Here is a 21,406-nt window from a genome sequence, read left to right as displayed (position 1 = left end):
GCTAAAATTCAACACCCATTTATGATAAAAACTCACCAAAGTGGGTATATAGGGAACATATCTCAACATAATAAAAGCTATATATGACAAACCTACAGAGTTTTTCTATGGTGAAAAACTCAAAAGCTTTCCACTAAAATCTGGGACAAGACAAAGCTGCCCACTATCACCACTCCTATTCAACATAGTCTTGGAAGTCCTAGCCACAGCAATCAGGCAAGAGAGAGAAATAAAAGGGATCTGAACTGGAAAAGAAGAGGTAAAAGTGTCACTATAAGCAGATGACATGATACTATATATAGAAAACCCTAAAAGGTCCACACAAAAACTACTAGAGCTGATTGAAGAATTCAGCAAGGTAGCAGGTTACAAGATTAACGTTCAAACATCAGTGGCATTTCTTTACACTAACGATGAATCAACAGAAGAAGAAAGTAAAGAAGCAATCCCCTTTAAAATTGCACCCATAGTAATAAAATACCTAGGAGTAAATCTAACCAAGGAGGTGAAAGAATTACACACAGAAAACGATAAACCATTGATGAAGGAAATTAAAGAAGACTTTAAAAAGTGGAAAGATATCCCATGCTCTTGGATTGGAAGAATCAATATTGTTAAAACGGTCACAACTGCCCAAGGCAATCTACAGATTTAATGCAATCCCTATCAAATTACCCAGGACATATTTCACAGAACTAGAACAAATCATAATAAAATTTATATGGAACCATCAAAGACCTAGAATTGCCAAAGCATTACTGAAGAAAAAGAAAGAGGCTGGAGGAGTAACTCTCCCAGACTTCAGACAATGCTACAGAGCTACAGTCATCACGACAGCATGGTATTGGTACAAAAACAGACATACAGACCAATGGAACAGAATAGAGAGCCCAGAAATGAACCCACAAACTTTTGGTCAACTAATCTTTGACAAAGGAGGCAAGAATATACAATGGAATAAAGACAGTCTCTTCAGCAAATGGTGTTGGGAAAACTGGACGGCAGCATGTAAAGCAATGAAGCTAGAACACTCTCTTACACCATACACAAAAACAAATTCAAAATGGATAGAAGACTTAAACATAAGACAAGATACAATAAACCTCCTAGAGGAAAACATAGGCAAAACATTATCTCACATACATCTCAAAAATGTTCTCCTAGAAGAAATAAAAGCAAGAATAAACAAATGGGACCTAATGAAACTTATAAGCTTCTGCACAGCAAAGGAAACCATAAGTAAAACAAAAAGACAACCTATGGAATGGGAGAAAATTTTTGCAAATGAAACCGACAAAGGCTTGATCTCCAGAATATATAAGCAGCTTATACGACTCAATAAGAAAAAACAAACTACCCAATCCAAAAATGGGCAGAAGACCTAAACAAGCAATTCTCCAAGGAAGACATACAAATGATCAAAAGGCACATGAAAAAATGCTCAATATCACTAATTATCAGAGAAATGCAAATCAAAACTACAATGAGGTATCACCTCACACCAGTCAGAATGGCCATCATTCAAAAATCCACAAATGACAAACATTGGAGAGGCTATGGAGAAAGGGGAACCCTCCTACACTGCTGGTGGGAATGCAGTTTGGTGCAGCCACTATGGAAAACAGTGTGGAGATTCCTCAAAAGACTAGGAATAGACTTACGATAGGACCCAGGAATCTCGCTCCTGTGCATATATCCAGAAGGAACCCTACTTCAAAAAGACACCTGCACTCCAGTGTTCATAGCAGCACTATGTACAATAGCCAAGACATGGAAACAGTCTAAGTATCCATCAACAGATGACTGGATTAAGAAGAAGTGGTATATTTATACAATGGAATACTATTCAGCCATAAACCCCGACAACATAATGCCATTTGCAACAACATGGATTTTCCTGGAGAATGTCATTCTAAGTGAAGTAAGCCAGAAAGAGAAAGAAAAATACCATATGAGATTGCTCATATGTGGAATCTAAAAAACAAAAACAAACAAACAAAGAAACAAACAAACAAAAAAGTGTAAATACAGGACAGAAATAGACTCATAGACATAGAATACAGACTTGTGGTTGCCAGGGGGGCGGAGGGTGGGAAGGGATAGACTGGGATTTCAGAATTGTATAATAAATAAACAAGATTATACTGTATAGCACAGGAAAATATACACAAAATTTTATGGTAGCTCACAGAGAAAAAAATGTGACAATGAGTGTGTATATGTCCATGTATGACTGAAAAATTGTGCTGAACACTGGAATTTGACACAACATTGTAAAATGATTATAAATCAATAAAAAATGTTAAAAAAAAAAAGATGTTGTGGTAGCTCACAGCAAAAACAAAATGTGGCAATGAATATATGTATGTTCATGTATAACTGAAAAATTGTGGAATTTGAAACAACATTGTAAAATGACTATAACTCAATTAAAAAATGTTAAAAAAAAATTAAAATGGACTAGTTGTGGGTGGGGAAGACTTAATACAATAAAATATTAATTCTCCCCAAATTAACATAAAAATTAAACACAATTTCAATTGGTTTGCATTCTCAACTCTAACTTAATTTTTGGGGGGATTGAGTATTATTATCTTAATATTTATATGAAAGAACCAATGGCCAGGAATCGCAAAAAAGAAAAAAAAAAGTATCACTGTAGGATAATTTGTCTTATCAGGTATCAGAACATAATAAAGTTCCTTAAATCAATACAGTACTGGTTTAAATATACATAAACACCCATGTTGGAATAACAAATCCAGAAATAAGTTACTATATATATGAGAATTCAATATATGACAAATGTGGTAATTCAATTCAGCAGGAAAGTTATGAATTATTTAATTAAAGTTGTGCTGACATTAACTGGCTATCCTTTTGGAAGAAAATAAAACTGGACACTTGTGATATACTATGTAATTATAAAAAGATTCTGTATGGAATAAGAATCTTGCAAAAACATTTAGATAATATGTATATCTTGGGAATGAAAAAAGGTTGTTACATTAGAATGAAGATACAGAGCCTTTAAAAAAAGAAGAGCCAAAATTTGAGCAAAAAATTAAGTTTTTCTATGGCAAAAGATAAAATATAAAGCCAACAGATAAATGAATGTGTTTGGGAAAAAATTATAAAGGACAATAGATATATTAAACAAAGTTTTCTTATGCAATGGCTAGAAAAAGTCAACCCAAAAGAAAAATGGACAAGAGGTATGCATAAGCAAGTCACAAAAGAACAACTCCACAAATTCAAAAAGGTCAAACATACATATAAACTGATGCTAAAATTGAGTAATAGGCAAAGAATTGCAAACCAAAGAAACAATGAGATTAGCTGATTAATTGGTTGACTAGTTGATTCATTCATTTCTGATTCACACATTCAACAAGTATTTACTGAAAATTTCCATGGGTCAGGCACTATTCTACTGGGGATTAGAAGTAAACTAAACAAAGTCCTTTATGTGTAATTTTTGCCATATCATTTTTGCCTATCTGTTAAACAGAAAACATTGAAAAGAACAACTGAATCTATTGCTGGCCAGGATGGGAGAAAGGAAATACTCCCAATAAATGTTGGCAGAAACATGAAATGTAACAGCCTTTTTGAAAATAATCTGGAAATACCTATTAAAACTAAATATATACATATATTATACTTTATATTACACACACACACACACAGACTTCCATCAAGCAATTTTATCTCTAGGAATCTAACCCACAGAAATACAAAACTACTGGTAAACAAAGACAGATGCACAAGCTTGTTTACTGAAGCTTTGTTTAAGGTGGGAAAAAAAACTGAACAGAGAGTGAATTCCCATCAATTGGGAGATACTTCCAAAAAATTGGGTTACAGTCACACCATGAAATATTATGCAGTAATTTAAAAGAATGCCTTACAGCCCTGGTTCTTAAACCATGGGATGAGTCACTCCTGGGTGCTACACTGAAATCACAGGAGTGACATGCTATAACTATAATGTTCAGGGGAAACACAGCATCTTTCAACATTTTTTGACATTGTATGAACAACTAGCTTGAGATAATTCATGGTTTCAACATTAGACTGTGTTACATTACTATCAACATTTATTTGTGACCCTGGGTATTCAGTGGTTGCTGTGATTTAAAACCAAGTACTATGCTACAAGCAAATGGAACAGGATACATAGGTAGTGCAAATCATGGTTTGAGCAGCAGTACTTAACAGGAGTACACATTCCATCAGTAAATGACCGCAGTCACTTAAAAATGAAATAAAAGTACTAATTTTTTCAATTTATGTGTATTTTTTCAACTGGTTATTCAGTTGCAAGGACATAAATACATACTAAGTTGGTCCTAACTGTTTAATAAGTAAAGCTGTTTGGTATTTCTTTCAGCTCAAGGGGCACCAAGAAAAAATTGCTGAGATACTAAGCACTATGAATTCAGGAGATTTGGGAACCTCTAACAGAATAAAATTAAAAAGTAGACAAAAGGGAATAATATAAATAGAGCAGAAATTAAACAGAAAACAAAAATACAAAGGCAAAGGGCTTGGAGAGTAATAAAACTGGCAAAAACAATTTTAAAAAAGAAATTTTCTTCTAAAAAAGGAAAAAAAATCAACAATAGACAAATTCCTAAGAAAAAATTACCAAACTCAAGAAAAATAAAAAGTTTCTGTAGTCTATAATTAGAAATTTAAAGTACTCCTACAAAGAAAACACTAAGTTCAGATGGCTTTACTAATGAGCTCTAACAAACTTTCAAGGGACATGCTATTTCAGTCTAGCAAGCACTATATCAGAGAGAGATAAACAGGAATACTCGCCATGTCCTATTCTGAAACTAAGTATAACCTTGCTCCGATATGAGTCAAGGACAATATGAGGAATTACAGGCTAATCTCAATCACAGAAACAATCATGGGAAAAATGCCTAACATATCAAGTCCAACAATCCATAAAAACAATTGACAGCTGCAGAAAAGGCATTTCATAAAATTCAACACCTATTAATGATAAAAACCCTTAACAAACTAGGAATAGAAGAGGACTTTTTAACCTGATATAGGACATCTATTAAACCCTTTTAGCAAATATAAAGCTCAATAACTAAACTTTAAAAGACAAGTGCTATCAACCTCTATTTAGTGTTACACTATAAATCTTTGCCAGTCAATAAGAAAAATAAATAAAATGTATAAAAGATTCAAAAATAAGGTGAAAAGCATTACTATTCCTAGGTCATATGATTGCCAACATAAAGAACCAAAAAGAATATGCAGACAAATTATTAGAATTAAGGAAGTCTGCAATACTAATGAATAAATTTACCAGAAAAAAGCAATCAGAATATGTAATTTTGAAAGGTACCATTGACAATAGCAACAACGGTAAAAACAAAAAGAGTAACCAGGAATACAGCTAACAAAGGATGTATAAAATCTTCATGGATAATATCATGAAATGTTTTTAAAAGACATTAAAGGCCTATATACATTAAGAAATATACCACGTTTATGCATAGGAAGACTTGCAAAAATGTCAGTTCTTCCTTAAATTAGTATATGAATTCAATGTAGTTTTAATCAAAGTCCCAATAGGGTTTCTCATGGAATCCAATAAAGTGATTTTAAAATTATATAGAAAAACAAGGGGCAAAGAATAGGCAAGATATTTCTTAGGAAGATATAGCATGGGGACTTGCCTCACAGATTAAAGTTTATTATAAGCTTTAATGAAGACTATGTGATGGTTTTGTGAAAACAGGCTAATAGATTAACAGAAAAGAAATCCTGAATAGACCCATATACTTATAGAAATGTAATGTATGAAGACGAGGCCATAGCAAATCACTGGAGAAAGGATATATTATTAAATAAATAATTCTGTGGGCAATTGTATATACACTTTGAAAAAAAAAACCCCACATCTCTACCTCAAACAATCCACAAAAAATCAATTTCAGATAAAGGACTTAAATATGAAAGGTAAAATTATTAAACTTTTTAAGGGAATATGAGAATATTTTAGGACTTCATTGTAGGGAAGGATATCTTGTACAAGACATAAAAAAGTTCAGACTATAAAGAAAATGATTAATGAAGCTAACCATATTAAAATTACAAACTTACATTCATCAAAAGGTGTCAGAAAGACAAGGTAAAGACAATCACAATCTAGGAAGAGATACAACATGAAAGACTGGTGTTCAGAACACACTAAGAATTCCTATAAATCAATGAGAAAAAGATAAACAATTCAAAAGAAAAAAGGGCAAAAGAAGCAAACAGGCATCTCCTTACACAGAAAACATGTAAAGCCAATCAACATGAAAAATTATTCCACTTTATTAGCTATCAAAGAAATGCAAATTATAACTACAATGATACACATTTATATGAATATGATCTTTATATGATCACCAGATTGTCAGAAATTAAAAATTAAGAATTTTTTAATACCAAAAGTTGGCAAGGATGTGAAGTAATGGAAACTCTCATACACTGTTGCAAAAGTGTGTATTTTAAAGATATTGTAAAGATATTTTGGAAAATAATTTGTCATAATCTATAAAGTTGAAGTTGCACATACTCTTGATTCAGCATTTCCATTCCTGTGTGTTTATTTAAGAGAAATTCTTACACAAGTGCATCACTGAATAAAATGGTCATTACAACACTGTTTTCAGTTACAACACTGTTTTCATTGCCAGGGCAATGAAACAATCCAAATATCCTTCAACAGTAGAATGGACTCATACAGCAGTGAATAAATAAACCATAACTACAAGCATCATCATAGATGAGCATTATGACCAGTTGCTCAATAAATACTTTTTTTATCAATGAAAAAACAGGATGATTCCAATTACATGATGGTCAAAACAGGCAAAACTGAACTGAATTATATTTTAAGAGTTCATATATGGGGTAATACCATGAGGAAAAGCAAAGGAATCAATGACACCAATTCAGGAGAGTAGCTGTAAGGGGGAGGAAAAGGAGGAGCCGTTGAGTGGAGCTCCCAAGGACTTGAATATTAATGTTCTATTTATTAAACTAGACGTTGAGTACATGTGTCTATGTTTCATTGTTACTCTTTAAACAATACATATGTCAAAAATACTATATACTTCACAAACAGAATTTTGTTAAGTCACACAATGACTACCTGAAAACAAGGTCAAGTTGAGATGCAGAATGGATAACAATTCACAAAGTTTACATACTAGCTAAGTGTTTCACTAGCACATACTAGCACTGCATGTACAGCTCATATTTCTGCCTCAGCAAAAACACAATTTACTATGTATCATGGATTGTCTTCCAATAGTCAACATATAGAATGTAAAACCTGTGACTGTCAGCAGTCTGTTAAATCTCCATTAAAAGCCCCTGAGATATGTTTGGTAAACACTCAATGAAATCTGATATAACTAAGATAATCTATTTTAAATTCCATTTGCAAAAGCAATTATCTTACTGCCCAGAATATTTTAAAATTATAGTTGGTCTTTTCTGCACATTTACACAGATGTAACTGAGATAACTTGCAGAAAATGAAGTGTCACTTCAGAGTTTTCCTGACCTGTATCAGAAGTTGTTTCCGGAAAAAAGCAACCTAAGGATGGAAATCTGGAGTTGGTTCTTTGATTTGATTAGATTCAAAAGCATAATAATTGGGGGGAGGGGGGTGAACAGGTAAAAGATTTTGAGGATAGTGAAAATACTCTGTATAATACCATAATGATGGATTCATCTCATTATACATTTGTACACACCCAATGAATGTGCAGCACCAAGAGTGAACCACAGTGTAAACTATGGACTCTGGTGAATATGATGTGTCAATTCAGGTTCATTGATTATAACAAATGTACCACACTGGTGAGAAATGCTGATATGGGGAGGCGATGCATGTGTGGGCACAGGGGATGTATGGAAAATCTCTATACCATCCCCTCAATTTTACTGAGTTCGTAAAACTGTCCTTAAAAAATAAAGTATTAATAAAAGTAATTATTAAAAACAAAAAGCATTAATAAATCTTTTCCCAGTGGTTACTGGGAAAATGGTAGTCCCTGGCACTCAGTGGCAAAACAGTTACTTAAATTAATACCTATAGACAACCATAATCAAGTGCCTACAGATAACCAAGTAATTGTTGCCATAAATATTTTAGTTCAAATAAGGGGGACAATGAGGCTAGTCCATTGTATCAAAGTGCACCAGAGAATTTGGAGGGAGATCATAATAAGCTCTGGATGTTAATCACAAGGTTCAGGTAAGGGACCAGAAATTTTCTGTGACTACCCTAAAAGATAAATCAAGTAAGATCTTGTAGCTGCAGAGTTGAGAGAGATCTCTATCTCCTCCCTCTTCCTCCCCTCTGTCCTCCTCCATCTCTCCTTCCCTCCCCCACTCCCTCCCTCGTGCCATGCACCCCCCTGCCCAAATGCTGGGTCATATGGTATGCATATTACTGTTGACTAAGTACCACCTGATTGCTCTTCAAAATGACTGTACCTCTGTACCTTTCCTCTCACCAGCAATATATGAGGATTCCTATATTGCCACATCCCTACCAACACTTCACATTATTCTACTTTCTAATTTTTGCCAGCCTGAGTAGGAGTATAAAGAGTTATTGTTTTAATTTGCATATATCCTTAGAGCTTCTAGAATTCTCTCTTTTATAAAGAGTCTGTTCATCTGTTTTTTTCATTTTTCCATTGGCATTACTGTTTTATTCTTGGTGACTTACAGAAATTCTTTGTACATTATATTATTTCCTTGTTGATTTCAGACATAGTAAAACAACCTATTGATTAACATCCATATATTAACCTCATCCCTGTTGTCCTTCATTGATTAAAAAGTCAATAACTTAAGAAATACATCTGGCTTTTTCTTTGTATTATTATATTTATGTTTTAAATTTTAAGAATTTCTTCCCTGACCCTAGGTCACAAGAATATTCATCTTTATTTCTTCTATTACCTTTGAAGTTTTATCCTTACCTTTAGATGTTTAATCTATCTGGAGAAAGTCTTTATATATGTTGCTATCTAGGAATGTTTTATTTCTCTTCATATAGTGATCCAGCTTTCCCAACAGCATCTACTACACAAGCTCTCCTTTTTCCACTGATTTGTGACACCTATTAAGTTCCCATAAACCCTTGAGTCTGTCTTTATGTGCTCTATTCTATTTCATTGGTTTATTAGCCTGGTTGTGTTCTAATACAACACTGGTTCTACTATTATGATTTGATATCTGGTAGGGAAAGTCCCCTTTTCTAAGTTCTTCATGTTTTTACATATAAATTTTAGAAGAATAATATCAAGTTACTAAAAAATTGCAACTAGAATGATTTACAAATGGGGATAGGACTTAGACATTTCTCCAAAGAAGATACATAGATGGCCAGTAAGCACATTAAAAATGCTCAACAATACCACCACCATTAAAGGAATGCAAATCAAAACAACAATGAGATGCTGCCTTATACCCACTGGCTACTATCAAAAGAACAGAAAATATCAAGTATTGGTGAGGATGTGGAGAAACTGGAAAGCTTCTGCACTAATGGTGGGAATGTAAAATCATACAGTAGTTCCTCAAAAAATTAAAAAGAGAACCACCATATGATCCACCAGTTCCAGTTCTAGGTAGATACTTAAAAGAATTCAAGTAGAGACTTGATGAGAACTTGTATACTCACGTTCACTGCAGCATTATTTGCAATAGTGAAAAGGCAGAAGCAAACTAAGATGCCTGTTGACAAGTAAATGGTTAAGCAAAATGTGTTATACACATACAATGGAATATGACTTAGTCTTAAAAAGGAAGGAAATTCTGATACATGCTACAACAAGGATGAACCTTGAGGACATGCTAAGTGAAACAACCCAGTCACAGGAAGACAAATACTGTATGATTTCTCTTATACGAAGTACTTAGAGTAGACAAATTCATATAGAGAGACAGCAGAATGATAGTTGCCATGGGCTAGGGAGGCAGAGAGAAGTGGGAGTTATTGTTTAACTGGCACAGTTTCAGTTTGGGAAGATGGAAAAAGTTCTGGAGATGGATAGTAGTGATGTTTTTGCATAACAATGGGAATGTACTTAATGCCAGTAACCTGTATACTTTAAAGGGTTAAAATGGCAAATTTAATACAATGTGTATTTTACCACAATAAAAAAATCCCACTAGAGCTCATTCATTCTTTGAGCACTTCTGTACTTTCTGGAATATAAAGCCTTTCTTATATTTTCCTTGCTCTAGTCCTGGCCCTAGTCATTTCTTCAAGGACTCTTTTCTTCCTTTTAATGGAGACTGGTATTTAGAAACCAAGATCTGGATACTAGCTGTGTTCACTGTTACTGGGGTGTCTCTGCTGCCTGGCCTTCTCAATAAACAGAGCTATGAAATACACACACACACACACACACACACACACACACACACACACACACACACACACTCCCACCGCAATCCCTCAATACACAGACATACACACACATTTCCACATTTTCCATATTTGTACTTTCTTCTTCATCAGTGAAAAACCTGACTAAAATTATCCTCAATACATTTATTTGCTCAGTCTTCTGATTGTAAACAGTACTCTGATTCCACTGGGCCATCAATACCAATTCACCTAGACTCTGTGTTTCCAAGTATGGGACTCAGCACCTGCCTGAGCCTGCCCAACAGTGCTTAGACATAGGACAAAGGAAGGAAGGGGACAGAAAGGGAGAATTTAAAACAACTTTTTACTTGTTAGTTGATTTTTGCTGGGAAAAAGAAATGTTACTGATTTTTGTACATCGGTCTTACACTCAATAATCTAACTGAATCATCTTATTAGTTAAAATAATTTGTCATTGTGGCACTTTTTCTAGGCAGAGAATCATAACACCTGAAAAAAATGAAAGTTTTCTCTTTCTCTTCTTATCTTTAGCTCTCATTTTCCCTTTATATTTTTAATTGAGAAATAACTGACATATAACATCATATTAGTTTTAGGTGTACAACAGAATGATCTGACACATTGTTAACAGCAGCAATAATAGCAAGTATCTTTATCCTGCTACAATCTTAAAAGGAACACATACAATTTCTTCATTAACTATAATGTTCACTGTAGGTCTTTGATATGTAGGTTTTACCAGATTTGGAAGCTTTTCTCCAACAACAGTTTGCTAAGAACTTTTACACAAAGACATACTGAAGTTTATTAAATGCCTTCTCTGCATTGATTAAGATAATCGTAATTTTTGTCCTTTAATGTACTAATGTGGTGAATTACACTATAAGAACCCAAGGATCAATTCCACTATATCATGATGGTATGGGTTTTTTTTTTTTTTAAATGTACTGCTAGAATCAATTAACCAATATTTTATTTAGGAGTTCTGCACTTACACTGATATGAAAAATGGGCCTTACTTTTTTTTTCTTTCTCTCTATTGTATTTAATTTGGCTTTAGAATCAGACTTACACTAGCCTCAAAAAATATTAAAAATATAATGCTGATTGAAAAAAGAAACAATGAATAATGTAACACAATTTACATATATTAAAAATACATATGCACTAAATAATACTTTTTTTAAGAACATCTGCATTGAAAATAATATATTAAACACATCAAAATGATTGAGGGAGATTGGGAGCATAATGGTGATAAAAATAAATGACTATAAAACACAAGAATGGGACTTTGCATGGACCAAAGATGTCAATGTGTTATGAACTGGAGAGGGCCAGGATTGCTCCTACTAAGTAAGGGTGAAAAAGTGTCCAAGATAATAGTATTCAGAGGTAAGAGGAAACTTGAGGGTATCTAGTTCAACTCCTCTGACAATGTAGGAATCCTTTTTCAGCTCTCCTGAAAATGACTAAAGCGTATTTGATAGAATACTCTATGCAACAGGAATTGCATATCTATAGAGCTATCCTTTCTGCTGTTGAAAAGTTTTACATGTTAGCTCCAATCTATCCCTTCCCAGATTTACCAAGTCAGAATCTCTGATGATGGGGTCCAGAAATGCACATTTTAAAATTTTAAGAGAAATTTAAAAAATGGTAACAGGACACTGATTTTTCAACTCTAGCTACATGTCAAATTTACCTGTGGAACTTAAAAAAAACAACAACAGATGCTTCATCCCTGGTGATTCTAATGCAACAGACATAAACACTTGTGCTTTAAACATATCAATGACAGTACTATCTATTGGGAGAGTGACTATGCAGAACTGAAGCTCTAACCAGATAAGGTAAGCAGCTGCTTACATTACATTCACATATTCACTTATTCATCCATTCAGTTTTTATTAAGAGACTATTTCACGCTAGACATAATGGGAAATACAGGTAAGTCAACAGGCAATTTAATTATATGTCATAAGCACTACTGCAGCGTCACAGTGGATAGGATGAGAGGAGTGCAGGACACAGTGGAAGCACAAAGAAGCACAAAGAAGCTACCAATCCACAACTGATGGGCCAAAGAAAACTTCGAGGAGAAAGTGACATCTAAACTGAGAGTAAAGGATGACTAGGAGTTAGTTAGGTGAAATGGACAATTGAGGGAGTAGGGAGTAGACAGAAATAGTGTTCCAAACTAAGGCAATAGGTGTACAAAGACCAGAGGTTGACATCAGTGAAAAATGAAGCTATAGAGGTAGGAAGGAGCCAAGATATGATTAGAATTTACTCTGAGGGCAAAGGGGAAGGATTTTAAGTTGGAAAGTGACAAGACTGTAGAAATACCACTTTAGTAAAGCAAAGAAACAGGTATAGTGAGGGGATGAGTCAGGAAGGATGTGGGGAGACCAGTTAAGAAGTTGATGCAGATAAATCTCAGCAATGTTCTCCTAGGGCAGTCTACCCAGGCAACAGAAATAAAAGCAAAAATAAACAAATGGGACCTAATTAAATTTATAAGATTTTGCACAGCAAAGAAAATCATAAGCAAAACAAAAAGACAACCTATGGGACAGGAGAAAATATTTGCAAAAGATAAGACTGCCAGGGCTTAATTTCCAGAATACATAAACAGCTTACCAAGAAAAAAAAAAACCCAATCCAACAATGGGCAGAAGACCTAAACAAGCAATTCTCCAAGGAAGACATACAAATGGCCAATAGGTACATGAAAAAATGCTCAGTATCACTAATTATCAGAGAAATGCAAATCAAAACTACAATGCAGTATCACCTCACACCAGTCAGAATGGCCATCTTTCAAAAGTCCACAAATGACAAATGCTGGAGAGGCTGTGGAGAAAAAGGGAACCCTCCTACACTGTAGGTGGGAATATAGTTTGATGCAGCCGTTATAGAAAACAGTATGGAGATTCCTCAAAAGATTAAAAATAGACTTACCATATGATCCAGCAATCCCACTCCTGGGCATATATCCAGAGGAAACCTTAATTCAAAAGATACATGCACCCCAATGTTCATAGCAGCACTATTTACAGTAGCCAGGACACCAAAACAACCTAAACGTCCATCGACAAATGACTGGATAAAGCTGTGGTATATTTATATGATGGAATACTACTCAGCCATAAAAATAATATAATAATGCCATTTGCAGCAACCTGGATGTCCCTGGAGAATGTCATTCTAAGTGAAGTAAGCCAGAAAGAGAAAGAAAAATACCATATGATATCACTTTTATGTGGAATCTTAAAAAAAAAAAAGGCAAATGAACTTATTTACAAAACAGAAACAGACTTGCAGACATAGAAAACAAACTTATGGTTACTGGGGGCAGGGAGATAAACTGGGAGTTTGAGATTTGCAGATACTAACTACTATATATAAAACAGATAAGTTTATGCTATATAGCACAAGGAACTATATTCAGTATCTTATAACTTATGGTGAAAAATATGAGAATGAATGTATGTATGTTCCTATATGACTGAAGCATTTTGCTGCACACCAGAAATTGACACATTGTAAACTGACTATACTTCAATAAAAATATATTTAAAAAAAGACATTGGTACAGTAACAGAGGTAGGAAATGTTGGTGACTTAAATCAGGATATTGGAATTTAAGGATAGAGAAAAGAATCTGGGAATTGAGAGACATATAGGAAGCAGAATCTATAGGACTCAGTGGTCGATCAGACATGAGGATAAGGCTAAGAAAAAGACACTGATCTCAAGTTTTGGGCTCATTTGGTGCCATTTGTTGAACTAGGAAACTCAGGAGGAAGAGGTTGTGGATGGTGGCTGGAAATGGGGATAAAGGCGATTATTTCAGTTTGAAACATAACATCTAAATGGCTTTGGGATATTCAAGTAAAGATGGACAGTAACCAGCAAGATATTCAGTTCTGGAGGTAGGTTTGTAAGGCTTAAGTAAAAGACAATAATGGGGATGAGAAAGATTGCCTAGGGAGAGTCTTAGACTGGGAGAAGATCTAAAGATGCAAATAAACATCACCATTTGCAGGATAGGGGAAAGGAAGTCCTATCAAAATTACTGAAAAAGAGATTCAAAACAAGTAGAAAATCAGCAGAAATGGTATTATCAAAGATAAGGGAAGAGGATTTTGCACAGAAGTGTCAGTGGTCATCATCAAATCTACCATATGCCAAATAAGAACTGAAGAGTTTCCATTAGATTTATCAATGAATTCTCATTGGCTGAGTGGTGGCAGCCAAAGATTTGGCCTAAAACTTACAGCTGTTAGAATAGCTAATTTCTTAATGAATTTTCTCCTGAAAGTCAAAGTTGTTAACAACCAAGTTGGTTCCTTAAGAAGTAATTTAGAGAAGAAGACTCATTTCAATAATCACTACTTCCGTGAAATTATGTAACCATTCACGTATACAAATAATATCTGGATACTTTCTATGTATTATACTGGTATTATACTGGATGTTGGGTATACAATGATGAACAATAAAAACAAGGTCTGTTTTCATTTACTTAAGGTTGGAGTTTTCAACAGCAATTGTTATTTAAAAAAAAAATCCCCAAGTCTCTAGAATCTAAATTCCCAATTTAACTTAAATTTAACCTACTGCCACAGTTTTTGAAGAACACAGTGTCAGTGAGTTAAAGGCACAAAGTTTAAAAAAAAAAGTGGATTTAGAAGTCATATCTAATTTATGAACTGTGTAATCTGAGAAAATTAATTTCTTTGAGCCTACTTCCAGAGGGTAGTAGTGATTGTGGACGACCCAGTTTCAGAATCAAAAGAAAGCTGGGGTTTGTTCGAGGCAGTAAGAGGGAGACAGGAACCCAGTAAGGAAAAGGACAAGATAATTATGGACGCTGACTAGAGGAGTGGAGAATGAAAGCAGAGTTGAGGAACAATAGTGGGGAGTAAGAACTGACTCTTTTAACTGATCCCTTCTGCTTAGGCCATCCCCCACAAGTGTTAAACCAAACGACGACGAAAGAAAAAAAAACGTGTACAGGATGAAGCTTGTTGATAGAGAGCTTCATGACAGCATGGCCTGCTTGAGCTGTTCTGTTAAGAAACTCCGATTTCAGTATTTTTAGTAAAATCGTTTTCTCTTTGGCTAGTTACATCTGTCAGAGAGCTGTCTTCCAATGCCTCGCCTTGAGGGAAGGCTGCCAGAGTTCTAGGGCTGAAGGGGGAAAGTCATCAGCTGGTATTCTCAATATCTGGCACTCATTTAACTCTCCTGTTTGCAGCAAAAAAATTTCCCTCAGCCAGACCTAGTGTCTCCCTGACCAGCTCACATTCTGTATGTCAGTTTGTCTTTCTCTCTCTCAAAAATAAATACACAAACAAACAAACCTCTAATCTTCTGCCATGGTAAGGGAGAGGCAGCTGGCTGTTTACATGGTATTGGAAAAGATCTGGGAGAGCACTCAAACTCTCAGGGAAACTTTCAACCAATCCTCTTTTTAATGTTTTAGCTTCATCTTAATCTCCTGCTTTCATAGATAACTTGATGTCTCTAATTCCTGAGCCTTTGCAGTTCTGCAGTTTGGACTGATTCTTATTTTGTGAAGTGTCTGTTCAAATGTCCATTTTCAAAAATCGGTTTCGCTTCTTCTTACTAAGCTTTAGGAATTCTTTATATAAACATGACAACAGTTCTTTGTCACATATATTTTGGAAATATTTTTTCTTACTGTTGACTATTCATTTCCTTAATGATGTCTTCTGATGAGTATGTATTTTAATTTTGATGAAGTAAAATAATCATTTTTTTCTTTTTTGGTTATCACTTTTTGTGACATAAGAAACTGTTACCATTCCCAAGTCATGAAACTATTCCATGCTTCCCCTTGAAAGCTTTATGGTTTGTATTTTATGTTTATGTCTTTGCTCTACCTCAGATTAACCCTGTGTTTGGTGTGAGGTAGAGGTCGAGATTCACTTTCCTCCACATAGATACTCAGTTATTTCAGCACTAATTGTGGAAAAACACTTTCGTCTCCTTTTTGGATTGCTCTGGCGCCTTTGTCAAAAATCCCATAAACATGGGTCTATTTCTGGGAGCTCTTTTCCACTGATTTATTTGATACTATGTCAGTACCACTCTGTCTTGATTACTATGGGTTGATAGCAAGTCTTGAAATCAGGTAGTATATGTAGTCCAATTTTGTTCTTTTTCAAGATTGCTTTGGCCATTTTAGTCCTCTGCATTTCCCCATAAATTTTAGAAACATCCTGTCAATTTCCATTAAAAAGTCTGCTGCAATTTTTATTGGGATTGCAGTCAACCTACAGATTGATTCGTGGAGAAGTGACATCTTAATGATATTGGGTCTTCCACATCCTTTGAGTTTTTACTTTACTGACTATATAATCTAAATTTACCTGGTCATTTCTGTTAGTCTCTTGTTATTTGCTTATTTTGTATTCAATCACTTATTTATTTAAATGTTTTAATTGTTACATATTCAAAATGGATAATTCCAATATACAAAGACTTTGGTGGTCTCAATCTATTGTTGGTTGTTTCTGTTGACACTATTTCATACTGGCTCATTTCCTTTGTATTTGGTCATGGTAAAATTGTGAGTTCGTACCTTAACTGAATTTTAACTGTGGAAATCCTGACTGCCTAAATTGGGGCTGCATTATTCCAGAAAGGATTTATAATTGTTTCTTCTAGAGGCAAGGGTGAGGGGCATGCCACTGAATAGGTATTATTTTATTCCTCTTCTATTGTCTTACCCTGATGTAAAACTCAGGTTCAACTAGCTCTCCTTACAGAAGCCAAGGCTCAACTGTGCTCACAAATCTGGTTTCCCCAACTGCTAATTGCTCAGAATTTGGGTTTCCCTATTTGTCCTTTTCTTTAGAGTAGAGATTTCCTCTTTTTCTTGGGAAAAACAATATATCAAAATCATGTTTTTTTTTTTTTCAAATTTCTAAGATCTATTTCTATGTTAGTGACAGGGTCCCTCACAGCAAGCAGTTTATTATAATGCTGGAAATGGAGGACTTCACTGGGTTTTTAAATTATAATTTACTGTGAAAAGATCCTACCTAAGATCTTGACACATAAAAATCATATATCTGCTAAAATGTAGAGTTAAGGCCATATTTTTGAAGAGATTTACAGTAATCTCAGTTATAAAAAAATACTAAAATATGATCAGTTATTTGAGATGAAAAGATATATAGGAATAATCTATAATCTCTATAAGCCAGTCCTTTAAAAAATTGTCTTGGCACTAAAAGAACCTGATAAACAAAAGAACCCCTTGGCAGTACTCATGTTCCATTTAATTTTCTCTTGAGGACAGGAAAGACAGAATAACTTCAAGATCACGAAAAGCAGAAATTACTAAAGTTTTTGAATCACTACCTAAAAATTAGTTCATTTAGTGTTTCTATCTTAAAACACCAACACAGATGTTTGGCCTTTCTGTCTTGAAGCTAGGCTTTTGTAAAAAATGTTCAGAATGTCACATTAAATCCCCACAAGTAACACTGTTGCAACAAGAATATAAATATTAATAAACCCCAAGTTGGTAATAAATAACCCATTAAAATAAGAGTATCACATGTGAACCTATTTATAACTGGAAAGAGACTCTCCACAATGTTCAACAACAGTGTATGCTGGAATGAAGACAGGATCTATTTTTATGTAATTATGAAATACTAAATTATAAAATACTAAGTGCTCATCAGTGCAGGTGTATTTGAAAGCAGAAAAAAAAAATCCATACTTTCCCTCCCTGGAATACGATTATTTAGATGAAAAAAATATTTGTAGTCAATGGGTACCTGGCTATTCTATAAGTAATTACTAATTAGTATATGCTAAAATTAAGTTTAAAGAAAGAGTTATAACTTAGTTCTTCAATTAACAACAGCACATAAAGCACTAACTGAAAAAAGCTTCCTAAAACAGTTTCTGTAGTTTTATCATCAGTTATAGGGGATCAGGAAATTAGCTAAGGCTTCTGGTAACCTTGATCTGTTAATCAAATTCCTTTGTTCTCTATAATGACAGTTACCAAAGTAACTGTAACAAAGTAACAAAAGATGTGACCTTTTTTAGGGCAAATTAATTATGTTTTATTCTTCTCATAAAAGTTGATAATTTCCTTCCTACAAAAATAAGAATCTTTTTAAAATTATAAAATATGCTTGTTATATGTTTTATATAATTTAATTATGCATGCGTGTGTTTCAAGCAGCGAGAAGTTTAAATAGAAGTCAAAACTCTTCTAATTTAAATGCCAGAGATAACCATTATTAAGGACTTAGCATAAATATCCTTCCAGATTTTTACTATGATATACACACAACATACTTGTAATTTTAGGTTAAAAATAGAATTACATTATATCCACTTTATATAACCTCCTTTTTGCCCACTTGGCAATACATAAAATGTTTTTAATATGATTACATATTACAGACCTGTCCTTCTATTTAGCTGAACAGTATTCCAAAGAAGAGTTGTATCATAATTGGATTAGTCAATAACCAAATGGTAACATTTAGGTTGCTTTCAATTTTTGCTACAATAAACTAGTCTCCTATACTCTAAATTAAGAATGTATTTCCAGTAAGGTGAATCATTTCCTATCTTGCCAATTTGCTCAAACTACAAAGTGCTTGTTACAAGATTACATTTTTATGTTAGATTTTAAGTTAGAATTCCTGAGAAAGAAATCCTTTGAAATAGGTTTGAAAAGATAAATATGTCCTGCAAAAAACTCTAACAGCAGTACCCTAAGACATTAATGTGTATAAATTACAGGTTATAACTAACAATGATACAATTAACACCCATGTACCTAGTTTAAGAAACAGAGTATTACCATTACCTTTGAAGATCTCTATGTTCAATGCCCTTCCTCTCTGTTTCCCAGAGGTAATTTTCCTCAATATTTTGTTTATTTCCTTGATTTTCTTTTTTCCCAGATTTATTGAGGTATAATTGACATATAAAATTGTAGTGTATAATATGATAATTTAATATATGTATATATTGCCTTTCTTTTCTTTATATTTTTACCACTATATATGTTTTATCCCTAAATTAACTATCTCTAAATAATATATTGTATGCTTTGAATTTTATATAAATAAAATACCTTTTATTGTAATTGAAATACCTTTTTATTTTTATACAAAATTACCATCTTTAAGATTCACCCAATAAAATGAGCTGCGATTCATTTTATTATCTCTGCTAAGTAGTATTCTAACATAAGAAGATACCATAATTTATGTATTCATTCTACTGCTAGTTAGCATGTGAGTTGTTTCAGTTTTCTGCTATTTCAAACAATGTTCCTATGAACATTTTTGTGTGTATCTCTTGGTGGGCAAGAACTTCTTTAAGAGTAGAATCACTGGATCATAGAATATGTTCCTATTCAGTTTTATAGGAAAATCTTATTTCTTATTATCTTATACGTTCTCAAATTTTCTAACTCTGAAACATTTTTAGTATATGATGTGAGGTATCTGCACATTTTTTTATGTACATGGTTCATTATATGTACATGGTCACCCAACTGTCCCAGTACTATTTACTGAATTTTTCATCTCTTTTATCACTGACCTGAAATACCAACTTTGTCCTAAATCACATTTCCATGTATGTGTACATCTGTTTATGAACTCTATATTCTGTTCTACTGGCCAATTTGTTTATGACTGCATCAATACTACATTGTCTTAATTAATGCAATTTTGAATTAAAAAAAATTAAGTGTTACTGAGGTATAACTGACAAATAAAATGGTAAGATATTTAAAGAGTACACTGAGGTGATTTGAAATATCTATACATCGTGAAAGGATTCCCACAATTGAGTTAACTGATACCTTACCTTACATATTTATCTTTTTGCCTTTTTTTGATTCAAACGTTTTTTCAACTCTCTTAGCAATTTCGATTATACAATATAGTGTTATCAACTGTAGTTACCATGTTGTACATTTAGGTCTTCAGGTCTTACTCATCTTACAGCTAAAAGTTTGTATCTCTTATTAATCTCTCCCTATTTCCTCCACCTCTCAGCCCCTGGCAACAATTTTTCTACTATGTTTCTAAGAATTTGACTTTTTTTTTTTTTAAGGTTCCACATATAATACCATACAGTATTTCTCTTTCTCTGTCTGGCTTATTTCACTTGGTACAAGGTTTGTCCACATTGTTGCAAATGATAGAATTTCCTTCTTTCTCATGGCTGAATAATATTCCACTGTTTGTGTGTATACACAAACACACACACACACCCCCATCGTCTTTATCCATTCATCCATTGATGGACACTGAGGTTGTTTCCATGTCTTGGCTATTGTGACAAATGCTGCAATGAACATGTTGTGCAGATACTTCTTCAATATCCTATATTCATTTCCCCTGGATGTACCCAGAATTGGAACTCTGGATCATATGTTAGTTCTACTTTTAATTTTTTGAGAAACATTCACACTATTTTTTATAGTGGCTACACCAATTTACATTCCCACGGACAGTGCACAAGGGTTCCCTTTTTGCCATATTCTTGCCAATACTTGTTGTCTCTTTGATAAGTCATTCTAACAGATGTGAGGTGATATTACACTGTGATTTTGATTTGCATTTCTCTGGTAATTAGTAATGTTCAGCACATTTTCACTTACCTCTCGGCAATTTTTATGTCCTCCTTGGAATTAATGTTTGATATATGACAAGGCCAATTCCCATGCTTTGCATTTTTAGGAGTGTGTTGGTAATTCTTAGGCATTGGAACTTCCAGTTGGGATTCAGATGGGAACTGCAATAACTCTACAGATTATTTTGGGGAGAATCGGTATCTTTATAATATTGAGTCTTCTAATCCACAAACATGGTATATCTTTCCATTTATTTAGGCCTTCTTCATCCACAAATTTTATTATTAATTATACCCTGTAACTCT

The 21,406-nt window shown here is 33.7% G+C and overlaps 1 protein-coding gene across 4 annotated transcripts in view; it reads right to left on the bottom strand.

Annotated features, from left to right (window-relative positions):
• SBF2 (SET binding factor 2) overlaps nucleotides 1-21,406 on the bottom strand; it is a 382,671-nt gene that overhangs the window by 120,175 nt on the left and 241,090 nt on the right. The gene's annotated exons all lie outside the window — the stretch shown is intronic.

This window comes from Camelus bactrianus, chromosome 10 (assembly GCF_048773025.1).
Source record: "Camelus bactrianus isolate YW-2024 breed Bactrian camel chromosome 10, ASM4877302v1, whole genome shotgun sequence".
Taxonomy (NCBI): Eukaryota; Metazoa; Chordata; class Mammalia; order Artiodactyla; family Camelidae; genus Camelus; species Camelus bactrianus.
This window is presented reverse-complemented; position numbering and strand designations above follow the sequence as displayed.